The sequence below is a fragment of the Triticum dicoccoides genome, chromosome 1A (assembly GCF_002162155.2).
Source record: "Triticum dicoccoides isolate Atlit2015 ecotype Zavitan chromosome 1A, WEW_v2.0, whole genome shotgun sequence".
Lineage (NCBI taxonomy): Eukaryota > Viridiplantae > Streptophyta > Magnoliopsida > Poales > Poaceae > Triticum > Triticum dicoccoides.
The window spans coordinates 56,663,295-56,681,563 of NC_041380.1; positions in this window are offsets into that span (position 1 = coordinate 56,663,295).

Sequence of the window (18,269 nt, forward strand, 5' to 3'; positions counted from 1 at the left end):
TCTATGCCGACGGCCGAGCCGTCGGCATACATGCGCCACGTGTCGTCCCCTGAATCGCCAGCGCTGTTGACGGCGCCGTCCGTTGCCGTCAGACGAAAAACAACGCCGACGGCTAAACTATGCCGACGGCTCTCCCACGGCCGTCGGCGTATGCATGGGCGTGTGCGGGCGCCTGCTGCATGCTGACGCAGCTATTTCAAGCCGGTAGCTCATGGCTCATGGGCAGCGTCAGGGGGTGCAGGAATGCACCAGGGTTGTCGTGGCTAGCCGGGACAACCTCGGCGTCCTCGCCGTTGCATGTGTCCACGCCATAGACGTCTTTTGCACTCACCATCCACAGCCCCATGCCTCCATGTGCGTCCGCGATAGTTGCAATGGTCTCCTGCTGCCACTCACCTTCGCCACCCGTCGGTCCGCTCGGCCCGGCCCGGTCTGGAGCACTGCCGGTCCACAAAACAGGATCGCCGGGCTGGTCAGTCCCGTCCGACCCGGCACAGTCAGTCCAAATGATGGCTTGGTTATTGACCGGAGCAGGTCAGACCATGTCCACCCTGAGTTGGATGGCGTAACCAGGCAGGAGCGCACTAGTGATCTGAATCTTAATCCCAGCGAGGATGACGACCACCACTTCCAGTTCGAGTACATGTCGTTGGTGATCAACCACCGTCGACGCCGTTCATCGCGGAAGGCCTCTCACTCGAACTCAGCCTATCTCCCTGCAGAAAAATCAGGAGAAAGAGAACATGAAGGAGAGGACATATAGCATCTTAGGCTTATACAGAGCGGATCCGGAGGAAGTTGCGATTTGCAGGGGCACCAAAAGTGAGAATTTCTGGACGATGGACGTACATAAGAGACCGGGTCTCTCTTTTTATGGCAGTAGGAGACCGGGTCTGGTACGGAGTTGGTGCGTAACACATCAAGCTATTTTTTTAGGGGAAGGAAGGAAGACCCAGCCAGATGAGATGAATCCAGCACTTCTTTTTATAAAAAAACATAGATCTACTTTTAAATCTTCTCAACCCTTAATCTTTATGATTAACATACACTGGTAGAAAACATGGCTTTCGTTTGGGCCAGATAAGCCCATTAGTCCCGGACCAGTCACGAACCGGGACTAATGTGAGCATTGGTCCCGGTTCGTGTGGCTAAAGGCATTACTCCCGGTTCAAATATGCCCTTTAGTCCCGGTTTGAGACACGAACTAGGACTAAAGGGTGTGATGCCCTTCAGTCCCGGTTCGTATCTCAAACCGGTCCCGGCTCATGTCTCAAACCGGAACTAAAGGTCCCATTTTCAAACTCTACACCCCCTCCCCCGTGGATCGCCTTTTCAGTTTTGTAAAAAGCAAAAGAAAATGATAAAAACTTCACAAAAATAAAATCCTTCGAGATGTAGTTATATTACTACATCTACTAGTTAGGAAAATTAAAAAACTTAAATTTGGACATGTTTTGCAAAAATTGTAAGGAAAATGTAATATATCAAAATGTTCAACACGAAAATCCTCAAATTTTTAGAATCCTCAAATTCTAAAAGGAAAACAATATATGCTCAAATTTCAGTTTTTTTGGGATTTTGGTTAAATCAGGTCAAACTTTGGTCAAACTACTTATTCAAGAAGTATTAGTGTTACTAAATAATTATTCAAGAATATTAATGTTACTAAATAATTATTTCATTTTTTTGAATTTTGGTCAACTGTGGTCAAATTGTGGTCAAACTATGGTCAAACTACTTATTCAAGAAATATTAGTGTTACAACATAATTATTCAAGAATATTAGTGTTACTAAATAATTATTTCAATCTTTTGAATTTTGATCAAATCTGGTCAAACTGTGGTCAAACTACTTATTTAAGAAATATTAGTGTTACTAAATAATTATTGTTTTTTAGAATAATAGTTTTAAACTCAAACAGTAAAACATGTGACTTCATGCTCAAGCTAAACTCTTGAGAGTTAATAGGATTGGCATTTTATTATTGTCAGGAAAACAACAAGTGCAAACTTGGAAACGAGGGGGAATAGAACTCGGAAGTTAAGCGTGCTCAGGCTAGAGTAGTGAGAGGATGGGTGACTCGTCGGGAATTTAGATGATTTGGAATGATGAGGGGTGATTAGAGGTTAAATTGAGCAGTGATGAGGGGTGATTAGAGATTAACTTGGAAAATAATTCAGAAATTTGAAAATCGAAAAAAAATAAAATAAAAATTGAAAAAAAATTCAATTTTTTTCTTGTAAAAATACCTTTAGTCCCGGTTGGTGTTACCAACCGGTACTAAAGTTGTAGCTCCAGAAAGCGGCCACGTGGACGGTCTTTAGTTCCGGTTCGTGTAAGGACCGGGACTAAAGGGGGAGGCTTTAGTAACGACCCTTTAGTCCCGGTCCCTCTAGAACCGGGACAAATGGCCCTTTTTCTACTAGTGATAAAATCAACAGATAAGAAAGAGTGAATTATGGAGAACTATGATAGCCTCCTCCCTTTAATATTGGTAAAGATTTTCTAACACATTCACACAGTATTCTACATTTTTCTTTTTTTAGACATAATAAGTCCTTATTTGAAATCAATGGACTCATGATAATTTTGTTATTCTGGAGCATGCTTTGTGAGCCAAGCATGCACATAGATAGAAATGTTTCTAGGTTTCCACAACCGCCACCCTGCACCGTCTCACCCATCTCTGGTTGGCCTCCGTCACTGTGGACGCCGGCTCGTTGAATGCCATTGTTATATGAGTCTGTAAAATAAAGACATATTCATCTTGACTTTTGGAAAAACAACAGTTGTACCATCTATGCAATGCAAATTCTAATTGGGGACTCCTGATCATGACCTGATAAACAGCAACCGGCAATTTCACGAATATTGTATATAACACATGCAATGTTAATGTGAAGATTTGTTCTTCCGTTGCAACGCACGAGCACGTTTGCTAGTCTTTATCTTTATTTTTATCTAATAATAAATGACGGAGGCTTTCATAGTTCTCCATAGGTCACACCTTTATATCTGTTGATTTTATGTTAAACATGAAGACTGACGGTTGAGATTTAAAAGGACCTGCGCCTTTATATCCGTTGATTTTATGTTAAACATAAAGATTGACAACTGATATTTAATATGTATCCTTAGGACAAAAACATGTCATGGATGAGCCTACGCTTCTGTTTTGGTACATCATCCACGGACCATCCCGGTGCAGGTGGAATTTTATTAGGACTCAGAATCCTCCACTGAGATCGATTCCTTTCAAACCTGTCTGACCTAAATCGACGCTATAGGCCTTGGTTGTGTACGTGCCGCACTCAGGACTGGAGCTCCGGCAGAAGAAGCAGGAGATGGAATTGCAGGAGGCCGTGACTGGCACAGACTGCGAGGAGGGTGAGGAGGTTGGGGAGGAGAGGTTGGAGGGACGGAGGCGGGAGTCGATCGGCCATGAACGGCGAGTCAACAACATGTGCAGCACGTGCAGGCCAGAACCATGTCCTCGGTCAGTTGATCCCGTCGATTTGGTCGTCTGCAGCAGGATGAACGCAATCACTTGAGACGGCGTGTCCATGTGTTGTGCTCGTTGGTGGAGGAGGACCGAACTTGATGCGGCATGTCCATGTGTGCTCGTGGTCGAGGAGGACCGAACTCGATGCAGCTCATCCCAGCCAGGTTGTCGATCCGTCATCGGGGTCGGTGAGACGGAGCTGTCGACTCGACCACCGGCGTTGGTGGCACAGTTAGGTTACCGTCGAGGCAACATGCGGCAGTTCAGGTCTGGACGAGGAGCGTGGCGGACGCATCCTCTCAGACGACTACGTGCATGGAGAGGCCGAGAGATACAAACGTCGTGGCTGGGGAGGAGAGGAGCCAGGAGGGTGTTGCTGCCCTCTAACTTGTGTCTCAGAGGTAGGTGGAGGGGAAGAGCTGTGGGCCTCGGGTGTTGTTTGCAGGAGAGGAGTGATAGAGGAGCCAGGGCTGCATCTCGCGGTCGTGTCTCGCCGGAGATCAGAAGGATTCCAACAGCTTGTGGAGAAGAAAAGGAGGCCCACGGCTGGGTGGATTAGAGGAGGGGGATTTGGGATTTCGTTGTATGTGCTAAGTAGATTGATTTCAAGGCGTGGATCAAGCTGTGTGAAGATGTGTTCCCAAATTTTAATCCCGCTGCTCTTCTTGCTTCAGACCAAATCATTAACACTTCCTTCAGATTCAGATCATCAAAGCTTTGGATGTTGCTCTAATTGGAAAATTTTGCATGGACGAGAGAATGAGCTGGAGGCCCTTGTTGGCGCCGCCTCTCGCAGCGCCGCTCTTCTTCCTCCTCTCAACTCTCTCTTCTCTGTTTGTTTCTCTCACGAGCACACAGATGGAAAACACTCAAGAGAAACACATACACACACAAGCACCAAGAGAAATCCAATGGCTTTGCAAAGGCACTCCCTTGATGGCACACCATCGCCACATCTTTACATCAGCCTCAGGCTACACTCTGATAACCCACAAGTATAGGGGATGACAACAGTTTTCGAGGATAGAGTATTTAACCCAAATTTATTGATTCGACAAAAGGGGAGCCAAAGAATATTCTCAAGTATTAGCAGCTGAGTTGTCAATTCAACCACACCTGGAAACTTAATATCTGCAGCAAAATATTTAGTAGCTAAGTAATATGATAGTAGTGGTAGCAAGAGCAAAAGGTAACAGTAACAAAAGTAGTGTTTTTGGTATTTTGTAGTGATGATAGCAATAGCAACGGAAAAGTAAATAAGCGAAGAACAATATATGGAAAGCTCGTAGTCAATGGATCAGTGATAGAGAATTATGCCGGATGTGGTTCATCATGTAACAATCATAACCTTGGATGACACAGAACTAGCTCCAATTCATCAATGTAATGTAGGCATGTATTCCGAATATAGTCATACGTGCTTATGGAAAAGAACTTGCATGACATCTTTTGTCCTACCCTCCCGTGGCAGCGGGGTCCTAGCGGAAACTAAGGGATATTAAGGCCTCCTTTTAATAGAGTATCGGACCAAAGCATTAACATATAGTGAATACATGAACTCCTCAAACTACGGTCATCACCGATAAGTATCCTGATTATTGTCACTTCGGGGTTAACGGATCATAACACATAATAGGTGACTATAGATGCAAGATAGGATCAAAAACTCTCATATATTGATGAAAACATAATAGGTTCAGATCTGAAATCATGGCACTAGCTCGGGCCCTAGTGACAAGCATTAATCATAGCAAATTCATAGCAGCATCAATCTCAGAACATAGTGGATACTAGGGATCAAACCCTAACAAAACCAACTCGATTACATGATAAATCTCATCCAACCCATCACCGTCCAGCAAGCCTACGATGGAATTACTCACGCACAGCGGTGAGCATCATGATATTGGTGATGGAGGATGGTTGATGATGACGATGGCGACGGATTCCCCCCTCCAGAGCCCCGAACGGACTCTAGATCAGCCCTCCCGAGAGGTTTAGGGCTTGGCGGCGGCTCCGTATCGTAAAACGCGATGAATCCTTCTTCTTAATTTTTTTCTCCCCGAAAGCAAATATATAGAGTTGGAGTCGGAGGATCTCCAGGGGGCCACAAGGTAGGGGGCGTGCCCTAGGGGGGAAGGCACGCCCCCCACCCTCATGGCTAGGGTGTGGGCCCCCTGGACTTCATCTTTTGCAAGGATTTTTTTATTTCCGAAAAGATGTTCCGTGAAGTTTCAAGTCATTCCGAGAACTTTTATTTCTGCACATAAATAATACCATGGTAATTCTGCTGAAAACAACGTCAGTCCGGGTTAGTTCCATTCAAATCATGCAAGTTAGAGTCCAAAACAAGGGCAAAAGTGTTTGGAAAAGTAGATACGACGGGGATGTATCAACTCCCCCAAGCTTAAACCTTTGCTTGTCCTCAAGCAATTCAGTTGACAAACTGAAAGTGATAAAGAAAAACTTTTACAAACTCTATTTGCTCTTGTTGTTGTAAATATGTAAAGCCAGCATTCAAGTTTTCAGCAAAGATTATGAACTAACCATATTCACGATAACGCATTGGTCTCATGTTTACTCATATCAATGACATAATCAACTAGCGAGCAATAATAATAAATCTCGGATGACAACACTTTCTCAAAACAATCATAGTATGATATAACAAGATGGTATCTCGCTAGCCCTTTCTGATACCACAAAACCTAAATGCAGAGCACCTTTAAAGATCAAGCACTGACTAGACATTGTAATTCATGGTAAAAGAGATCCAGTCAAGTCATACTCAATGTAAACTAACAATAATGAATGCAAATGACAGCGGTGCTCTCCAACTGGTGCTTTTTAATAAGAGGATGATGACTCAACATGAAAGTAAATAGATAGGCCCTTCGCATAGGGAAGCAGGGATTTGTAGAGGTGCCAGAGCTCGGTTTTGAAATAGAGGTGAATAATATTTTGAGCAGTATACTTTCATTGTCAACATAACAACCAAGAGATGGCGATATCTTCCATGCTACACACATAATAGGCGGTTCCCAAACAGAATGGTAAAGTTTATACCCCCCTTCACCAACAAGCATCAATCCATGGCTTGCTCGAAACAACGAGTGCCTCCAACTAACAAGAGTCCCAGGGGGAGTTTTGTTTGCAATTATTTTGATTTAGTTTGCATAAAGCATGAGACTGGGCATCCCGGTGACCAGCCATTTTCTCGTGAGTGAGGGGCGGAGTCCACTTCTCTTGAGAATAACTTGTCTAACATGGAAGATACGGACAACCCTAGTTGATACATGAGCTATTCGAGCATACAAAACAGGATATTTATTTGAAGGTTTAGAGTTTCGCACATACAAATTTACTTGGAACGACATGTAGATACTGTATATAGGTAGGTATGGTGGACTCATATGGAATAATTTTGGGGTTTATGGAGTTGGATGCACAAGAAGTATTCCCGCTTAGTATAGGTGAAGGCTAGCAAAAGACTGGGAAGCGACCAGCTAGAGAGCGACAACAGTCATGAACATGAATTAAAATTAATCAACACCAAATGCAAGCATGAGTAGGATATAATCCACCATGAACATAAATGTCGTGAAGGCTATGTTGATTTTGTTTCAACTACATGCGTGAACATGCGCCAAGTCAAGTCACTTAAATCATTAAGAGGAGAATACCACCCTATCATACCACATCACAACCATTTTAATAGCATGTTGGCACGCAAGGTAAACCATTATAAGCTCCTAGCTAATTAAGCATGGCAGAAGTGAAGGAAATATGCCCTAGAGGCAATAATAAAGTTATTATTTATTTCCTTATATCATGATAAATGTTTATTATTCATGCTAGAATTGTATTAACCGGAAACATAATACATGTGTGAATACATAGACAAACAGAATGTCACTAGTATGCCTCTACTTGACTAGCTCGTTAATCAAAGATGGTTATGTTTCCTAACCATGAACAAAGTGTTGTTATTTGATTAACGAGGTCACATCATTAGTTGAATGATCTGATTGACAATGACCCATTCCATTAGCTTAGCACCCGATCGTTTAGTATGTTGCTATTGCTTTCTTCATGACTTATACATGTTCCTATGACTATGAGATTATGCAACTCCCGTTTGCCGGAGGAACACTTTGTGTGCTACCAAACGTCACAACGTAAATGGGTGATTATAAAGGAGCTCTACAGGTGTCTCCAAAGGTAGATGTTGGGTTGGCGTATTTCGAGATTAGGATTTGTCACTCCGATTGTTGGAGAGGTATCTCTAGGCCCTCTCGGTAATGCACATCACATAAGCCTTGCAAGCATTGCAACTAAGATGTTAGTTGTGAGATGATGTATTACGGAACGAGTAAAGAGACTTGCCGGTAACGAGATTGAACTAGGTATTGGATACCGACGATCGAATCTCGGGCAAGTAACATACCAATGACAAAGGGAACAACGTATGTTGTTATGCGGTCTGACCGATAAAGATCTTCGTAGAATATGTAGGAGCCAATATGGGCATCCAGGTCCCGCTATTGGTTATTGACCGGAGACGTGTCTCGGTCATGTATACATTGTTCTCGAACCGTAGGGTCCGCACGCTTAACGTTACGATGACAGTTACTATGAGTTTATGCATTTTGATGTACCGAAGGTTGTTCAGAGTCCCGGGTGTGATCACGGACATGACGAGGAGTCTCGAAATGGCCGAGACATAAAGATTGGTATATTGGAAGCCTATGTTTGGATATCGGAAGTGTTCCGGGTGAAATCGGGATTTTACCGGAGTACCGGGAGGTTACCGGAACCCACCGGGAGCTAAATGGGCCTTAGTGGGCTTTAGTGGAAAGGAGAAAGGGGCAGCCCAAGGTGGCCGCGCGCCTCCCCCCTCCCCTAGTCCTATTAGGACTAGGAGAGGTGGCCGCCCCCCTCTCTCTCTTTCCCCCCCTTGAGGAATCCTATTCCCACTAGGATTGGGGAGGGAATCCTACTCCCAGAGGGAGTAGGACTCTCCTGGCGCGCCCCCTATGGCCGGCCAGCCCCTCCCCCTTGGATCCTTTATATACGGAGGCAGGGGACACCCCATAGACACACAAGTTGATCCTTGAGATCGTTCCTTAGCCGTGTGCGGTGCCCCCTGCCACCATATTCCACCTCGATCATATTGTAGCGGTGCTTAGGCGAAGCCCTGCGACGGTAGAACATCAAGATCGTCACCACGCCGTCGTGCTGACGGAACTCTTCCCCGACGCTTTGCTGGATCGGAGCCCGGGGATCGTCATCGAGCTGTATGTGTGCTAAGAACTCGGAGGTGCCGGAGTAATGATGCTTGGATCGGTCGGATCGGGAAGACATACGACTACTTCCTCTACGTTGTGTGATCGCTTCCGCAGTCGATCTACAAGGGTACGTAGATCATACTCTCCCCCTCGTTGCTATGCATCAGCATGATCTTGCGTGTGCGTAGGATTTTTTTTGAAATTACTACGTTCTCCAACAGTGGTATCAGAGCCAGGTTTTATGGTTTGATGTTATTTGCACGAGTAGAACACAAGTGAGTTGTGGGCGATACAAGTCATACTGCCTACCAGCATGTCATACTTTGGTTCGGCGGTATTGTTGGACGAGACGACCCGAACCAACATTACACGTACGCTTACGCGAGACCGGTTCCCCCGACGTGCTTTGCACACAGGTGGCTTGTGGGCGACTGTCTCTCCAACTTTAGTTGAACCAAGTGTGGCTACGCCCGGTCCTTGCGAAGGTTAAAACGGAGTCTATTTGACAAACTATCATTGTGGTTTTGATGCGTAGGTGAGATTGGTTCTTGCTTAAGCCCGTAGCAGCCACGTAAAACTTGCAACAACAAAGTAGAGGACGTCTAACTTGTTTTTGCAGGGCATGTTGTGATGTAATATGGCCAAGACATGATGCTAAATTTTATTGTATGAGATGATCATGTTTTGTAACCGAGTTATCGGCAACTGGCAGGAGCCATATGGTTGTTGCTTTATTGTATGCAATGCAATTGCGATGTAATGCTTTACTTTATCACTAAGCGGTGGCGATAGTCGTGGAAGCATAAGATTGGCGAGACGACAACGATGCTACGATGGAGATCAAGGTGTCGCACCGGTGACGATGGTGATCATGACGGTGCTTCGGAGATGGAGATCACAGGCACAAGATGATGATGGCCATATCATATCACTTATATTGATTGCATGTGATGTTTATCTTTTATGCATCTTATCTTGCTTTGATTGACGGTAGCATTATGAGATGATCTCTCACTAAATTATCAAGAAGTGTTCTCCCTGAGTATGCACCGTTGCGAAAGTTCTTCGTGCTGAGACACCATGTGATGATCGGGTGTGATAGGCTCTACGTTCAAATACAACGGGTGCAAAATAGTTGCACACGCGGAATACTTAGGTTATACTTGATGAGCCAAGCATATACAGATATGGCCTCGGAACACGGAGATCGAAAGGTCAAGCGTGAATCATATAGTAGATATGATCAACATAGTGATGTTCACCAATGAAACTACTCCATCTCACGTGATGATCGGACATGGTTTAGTTGATTTGGATCACGTGATCACTTAGAGGATTAGAGGGATGTCTATCTAAGTGGGAGTTCTTAAGTAATATGATTAAATTGAACTTAATTTTATCATGAACTTAGTCCTGGTAGTATTTTGCAAATCATGGTGTAGATCAATAGCTCGCATTGTTGCTTCCCTGTGTTTATTTTGATACGTTCCTAGAGAAAATTGTGTTGAAAGATGTTAGTAGCAATGATGCGGATTGGATCCATGATCTGAGGTTTATCCTCATTGCTGCACAGAAGAATTATGTCCTTGATGTACCGCTAGGTGACAGACCTATTGCAGGAGCAGATGCAGACGTTATGAACGTTTGGCTAGCTCAATATGATGACTACTCGATAGTTTAGTGCACCATGCTTAATGGCTTAGAATCGGGACTTCAAAGACGTTTTGAACGTCATGGACCATATGAGATGTTCCAGGAGTTGAAGTTAATATTTCAAGCAAATACCCGAGTTGAGAAATATGAAGTCTCCAACAAGTTCTATACCTAAAAGATGGAGGAGAATCGCTCAACTAGTGAGCATGTGCTCAGATTGTCTGGGTACTACAATCGTTTGAATCAAGTGGGAGTTAATCTTCCATATAAGATAGTGATTGACAGAATTCTCTAGTCACCATCACCAAGTTAGTAGAACTTCGTGATGAACTATAATATGCAAGGGATAACGAAAACAACTCCCAAGCTCTTCGTGATGCTGAAATCAATGAAGGTAGAAATCAAGAAAAACATCAAGTGTTGATGGTTGATAAGACCACTAGTTTCAAGAAAAGGGCAAAAGGAAGAAGGGGAACTTCAGGAAGAACGGCAAGCAAGTTGCTGCTCAAGTGAAGAAGCCCAAGTATGATCCTAAGCCCGAGACTAAGTGCTTCTACTGCAAAGGGACTGGTCACTGGAAGTGGAACTGCCCCAAGTATTTGGCGGATAAGAAGGATGGCAAGGTAAACAAAGGTATATTGGATATACGTGTTATTGATGTGTACTTTACTAGTGTTTATAGCAACCCCTCAGCATTTGATACTGGTTCAGTTGCTAAGATTAGTAACTCGAAACGGGAGTTGCAGAATAAACAGAGACTAGTTAAGGGTGAAGTGATGATGTGTGTTGGAAGTAGTTCCAAGATTGATATGATCATCATCGCACACTCCCTATAATTTCGGGATTAGTGTTGAACCTAAATAAGTGTTATTTGGTGTTTGCGTTGAGCATGAATATGATTTGATCATGTTTACTGTAATACGGTTATTCATTTAAGTAAGAGAATAAATTGTTGTTCTGTTTACATGAATAAAACCTTATATGGTTACACACCCAATGAAAATAGTTCGTTGGATCTCGATCATAGTGATACACATAATCATAATATTGAAACCAAAAGATGCAAAGTTAATAATGATAGTGCAACTTATTTGTGGTACTGCCGTTTAGGTCATATTGGTGTAAAGCGCATGAAGAAACTCCATGCTGATGGGCTTTTGGAATCACTTGATTATGAATCAGTTGATGCTTGTGAACCATGCCTCATGGGCAAGATGACTAAGACTCCGTTCTTCGGAACAATGGAGCGAGCAAAAGATTTGTTGGAAATCATACATACTGATGTATGTGGTCCGATGAATATCGAGGCTCGCGACAGGTATCATTATTTTCTGATCTTCACAGATGATTTGAGCAGATATGAGTATATCTACTTGATGAAACACAAGTCTGAAACATTTGAAAAGTTCAAAGAATTTCAGAGTGAAGTGAAAAATCATCGTAACAACAAAATAAATTTTCTACGATCTGATCGTAGAGAAGAGTATTTTGAGTTACGAGTTTGGCCTTCAGTTAAAAACAATGTGAAATAGTTTCACTACTCACGCCACCTGGAACACCACAATGTAATGGTGTGTCCGAACGTCATAACCGTACTTTATTAGATATGGTGTGATCTATGATGTCTCTTACCGATCTACCACTATCATTTTGGGGTTATGCATTAGAGACAGCTGCATTCACGTTAAATAGGGCACCATCTAAGTCCATTAAGACGACACAATCTGAACTATGGTTTGGCAAGAAACCAAAGTTGTCATTTCTTAAAGTTTGGGGTTGTGATGCTTATATGAAAAGGTTTCATCCTAATAAGCTCAAACCCAAATCGGAGAAATATGTCTTCATAGGATACCCAAAGGAGACTGTTGGGTACACCTTATATCACAAATCCGAAGGCAAGACTTTTGTTGCTAAATTTGGAGTTTTTCTAGAGAAGGAGTTTCTCTCGAAAGAAGTGAGTGGGAGGAAAGTAGAACTTGATGAGGTAACTGTACCTGCTCCCTTATTGGAAAGTAGGTCATCACAGAAATCTGTTCCTGTGACTACTACACCAACTAGTGAGGAAGCTAATGATGATGATCATGTAACTTCAAATCAAGTTACTACCAAATCTCGTAGGTAAACCAGAGTGAGATCTGCACCAGAGTGGTACGGTAATCCTGTTCTGGAAGTCATGTTACTAGACCATGAAGAACTTGCGAACTATGAGGAAGCGATGATGAGCCCAGATTCCGCGAAATGGTTTGAGGCCATGAAATCTGAGATATGATCCATGTATGAGAACAAAGTATGGACTTTGATGGATTTGCCCGGTGATCGGCAAGCCATAGAAAATAAATGGATCTTCAAGAGGAAGACAGACGTTGATAGTAGTGTTACTATCTACAAAGCTAGAATTGTCGCAAAAGGTTTTCGACAAGTTCAAGGTGTTGACTACGATGAGATTTTCTCACTCGTATCTATGCTTAAGTCTGTCTGAATCATGTTAGCAATTGCCGCATTTTATGAAATCTGGCAAATGGATAAACAAAACTGCATTCCTTAATGGATTTACTAAAGAAGAGTTGTATATGATGCAACTAGAAGGTTTTGTCGATCCTAAAGGTGTTAACTAAATATGCAAGCTCCAGCGATCCATCTATGGACTGGTGCAAGAATCTCGGAGTTGGAATATACGCTTTGATAAGTTGATCAAAGCATATAGTTTTATATAGACTTGCAGTGAAGCCCGTATTTACAAGAAAGTGACTGGGAGCACTACAACATTTCTGATAAGTATATGTGTATGACATATTGTTGATCAGAAATAATGTAGAATTATTCTGCAAAGCATAAAGGAGTGTTTGAAAGGAGTTTTTCAAAGAAAGACTTCGGTGAAGCTGCTTACATATTGAGCTCCAAGATCTATAGAGATAGATCAAGACGCTTGATAAGTTTTTTCAATGAGTACATACCTTGACAAGATTTTGAAATAGTTCAAAATGGAGCAGTCAAAGAAAGAGTTCTTGCCTGTATTACAAGGTGTGAAGTTGAGTAAGACTCAAAGCCCGACCACGGCAGAAGATAGAAAGAGAATGAAAGTCATTCCCTATGCCTTGGCCATAGGTTCTATAAAGTATGTCATGCTGTGTACCAGATCTATTGTATACCCTGCACTGATTTGGCAAGGGAGTACAATAGTGATCTAGGAGTAGATCACTGGACAGCGGTCAGAATTATCCTTAGTGAAATAAGGATATGTTTCTCGATTATGGACGTGACAAAAAGGGTTCGTCGTAAAGGGTTACGTCGATGCAAATTTTTGACACTGATCTAGATGATTCTAAGTCTCAATCTAGATACATATTGAAAGTGGGAGCAATTAGCTAGAGTAGCTCCGTGCAGAGCATTGTAGACACAGAATTTTGGAAAAATACATGCGGATCTGAATGTAGCAGACCCATTGACTAAACTTCTCTCACAAGCAAAACATGATCACCTTTTTGGGTCTTAATCACATAGCGATATGATCTAGATTATTGAATCTAGTAAACCCTTTTGGTGCTAGTCACATGGAGATGTGAACCAATCACATAAAGATGTGAACTATTGATGTTAAATCACATGGCGATGTGATCTAGATTATTGACTCTAGTGCAAGTGGGAGACTGAAGGAAATATGCCCTAGAGGCAACAATAAAGTTATTATTTATTTCCTTATATCATGATAAATGTTTATTATTCATGCTAGAATTGTATTAACCGGAAACATAATACATGTGTGAATACATAGACAAACAGAATGTCACTAGTATGCCTCTACTTGACTAGCTCATTAATCAAAGATGGTTATGTTTCCTAACCATGAACAAAGTGTTGTTATTTGATTAACGAGGTCACATCATTAGTTGAATGATCTGATTGACAATGACCCATTCCATTAGCTTAGCACCCGATCGTTTAGTATGTTGCTATTGCTTTCTTCATGACTTATACATGTTCCTATGACTATGAGATTATGCAACTCCTGTTTGCCGGAGGAACACTTTGTGTGCTACCAAACGTCACAACATAAATGGGTGATTATAAAGGAGCTCTACAGGTGTCTCCAAAGGTAGATGTTGGGTTGGCGTATTTCGAGATTAGGATTTGTCACTCCGATTGTCAGAGAGGTATCTCTGGGCCCTCTCGGTAATGCACATCACATAAGCCTTGCAAGCATTGCAACTAAGATGTTAGTTGTGAGATGATGTATTACGGAACGAGTAAAGAGACTTGCCGGTAACGAGATTGAACTAGGTATTGGATACCGACGATCGAATCTCGGGCAAGTAACATACCGATGACAAAGGGAACAACGTATGTTGTTATGCGGTCTAACCGATAAAGATCTTCGTAGAATATGTAGGAGCCAATATGGGCATCCAGGTCCCTCTATTGGTTATTGACCGGAGACGTGTCTCGGTCATGTCTACATTGTTCTCGAACCGTAGGGTCCGCACGCTTAACGTTACGATGACAGTTACTATGAGTTTATGCATTTTGATGTACCGAAGGTTGTTCAGAGCACCGGATGTGATCACGGACATGACAAGGAGTCTTGAAATGGTCGAGACATAAAGATTGATATATTGGAAGCCTATGTTTGGATATCGGAAGTGTTCCGGGTGAAATCGGGATTTTACCGGAGTACCGGGAGGTTACCGGAACCCCCTGGGAGCTAAATGGGCCTTAGTGGGCTTTAGTGGAAAGGAGAAAGGGGCAGCCCAAGGTGGCCACGCGCCTCCCCCCTCCCCTAGTCCTATTAGGACTAGGAGAGGTGGCCGGCCCCCCTCTCTCTCTCTTCCCCCCCCCTTGAGGAATCCTATTCCAACTAGGATTGGGGAGGGAATCCTACTCCCAGAGGGAGTAGGACTCTCCTGGCGCGCCCCCTATGGCCGGCTGTGACACCCCAAAAATTTGGCCTTGTTTTAATGAATTAAAATTTTTGCCAGGAATTAAAACTTTGGATTTCGGAGCTCCATTTTGATTTTTTTAAATCTTTTCCTTCCCTGTCATGATGAGTTTTTCCCAAAGAGAAAACTTTTCAAATATGTTATTGGACTTGTTTAACCTCTCAAGAAGAACTTTCCTTTTTTCAGTGTAACTAATTAAATAATTAAGTTGCTTGATCTTTATTTTCTTGAAAATGGTTTTTCAAGGTTAAATGGCCATATTTGAACTACAACCATTTGATAAATTCACTTAAAATTCCAACCAAAATTTGGAGATGTCATGTGATGTTTTTAAATCCCTTTTATGCAAAAATATATTTCATTCATGAAATATTTTGAGCTCTACAGCAAATTTTGTTCTCTGGTCCAGTGGGCAATTTTGCACTGCAACTCCTTTAAATAATTCTTTCTAGCCTCCACCAAAATTATGGGATGATGGTAATGGCCTAACATTCCACTTTGTGCAAAAACCTAGTGCTGTTCTTTGAAAAATTTGAGTGAATCAACCTCATCTTCAGTCTGGACCAACTTGATGGTTTGTACAACAACCATGTTTTTACTTGCTCTTTAACCCTTGATTATTCCTCCTACTTGTATTTCCCCATGTTAAACCCTTAAGTCCAGGAGCATGCACCTTTTGGATCATTTTTGGTTCATGAAATAATGCTATTTATTTCCTGTCCAGGATTGAAGTTTTATAAAACTTACACTAGCAAGTTTCTGCTTTTGGCCAACTAACCTCACCACCCTCGTGTACATCTAAAGAGACCACCATCTGGAGTTTTTGGCCACTCAAAGACTTGCCTAAGTGCCCTTGGCATTTTGTCAAACACCTGGAGTGCATGACCAGTTTTGACATGAGTTGTGGCATTGCACTGTGAACTTGCACCTCTGATCAAACTAGCATGTCCACTAGACTCCCCGTTACTCCTAACCTGGGTCTGTTAATTGCCAGCCTCGATTGTGACCTCTAGCATGCTCTGGCATTACGTCGAGCACGTCCCGTGCACGCCCGGAGCGCGAGCAGAGCGTGCGTTTGGCACGCACGTGCACCAAGCCGACACGCTGGCCCCCACGGTTTTGGCCCACACTGCAGAGCCTCGCCACGCACTCCCTTTCTCACCGCTATGCGCCATGCCGCCCCTCGCCACGCCCGGCAAGCCAAGAGCTAGCCGCCGCCGCCACCCGACAGCCTCTGCCCATGTCGGCGCCGCCAAAGCCACCTCCGCTCGCCCCTAGAGCAGTGCCCACTCGTCCGCTAGCTCCTGCCGTCATCCCCAGCCACGCCACGTTGCCCTGCAAGCTACAGAGAGGCGGTTCGCCGGAGAGCTTATCCGGCCACCGCGGAACCGACCTCGACGAGCTATAAAAGGAGGCCCCTGAGCCTCCCCGAGCACACAGGAAGCCTTAGAATGCTCCCCTAGTCCTCCCATGGCAGCCAATCGACCCGGGGGAGGTCTTCTTCCCCACCTCCGGCAACTACAGCCGCCACCACTGCCCCGGCCAATTCGGCACCACCAGGGCCTCCCACTCTCCGTTCTATCCACCAAGAGCCCCCTCATCCTCCCGTAAACCATTCCCACTACTCGATTTTGATCGAGGACCACCGTAGCCCCAAAACCACTCTGCTCCCGAAGCTCTCCGTCCGCCACAAAGCTCACCGCCGACGACCCCGTCCACTCCCGAGACCGTAACACCCACCGGCGGGACCGCCTCGACCACCTGAACCCGTGGATGACTTTGGTTTCTCGAACGGAGCCGCCAATCGCCGGCGGCGATCGCCGGAGTCCCGCCTCCGCTCGGGACAGAGAAAGAGGAGGGAGAAGACTGGTCAAACCTGACCAGTGGGCCCACTAGACCCACTGTCAGCGACCCCGTGCCTGTCCACGTGGGATTAAGTGAAGGCATATTTTCCCCAGTACGTTTTCCCCGCCCCGAAAGCGTATTCACCTCCGAAACGTTTTCTTTTCTGTTTTATTTTAAATAACAGATTTTGACCACAACTTTGACTGGCTATAACTTTTTAAATATAACTCCAAATGAGTTGATTCTTTTTCCTACCTCTCCCAAATTTCACCTAGTTTATTTTAAGATTTATTTGAAAAAATTTCAGAACAACTTTTGGTGCTGTTTTTATTTTGTGTGTTAATTCTTTTATATTGCTAAAATAGGATTTTTGAAGAGGGGAGAAATGTTTCAAGTTTTGGAGTGCACCCTGCCTTTCCACACATTGAAGGCAAGCATTCTAAACCCCGGCATAATATTTTTGTGTGTTCGATGACACGTTCATAACATCACCTCACTTTGGAGAAACTTGTTATTTCATGTGATATGATCATATGCATGGGTGCATGTTGTTGATTTCCATGCTGTTGGAAATGGACACACTTGTGATGATAATCACCCTCATGTGCCTTGCATGCATACCGGCAGGAACCCGGGAAAACCTATGCCTTGGGTAGGCATGAGTTTGTCGTCGGTCTCCGTCGGGACGGGTATGTCTGGTATGGCATGGTAAGGTGATATGAGCAGTGACTCTGTTGGTTGAAATATATTCGTTATACTAACCATGCAGGGAATACCTAAACCTCCTGAGTCGACCGTAGATCGAGTCTTGTGCCAGTAACCCCCATACTTGTTTCGTACTACCACTCGTCTCTACAGCAAGTAGAGTACGGTTCAGTAAGTTGTCAACCTTTTTCTAGCACACACCGTACAGAGAGGCCATGGTGGAAGATACCGGTTGTAGCTGGTAGGCAGGCCACCTGGTCCGGGGGCATGGGTGTTTCCGGTTGGGACCGAGAAGGGAGGCCACCCCTTAGAGCGTGCGATATAAATTTGATCCCATGCTA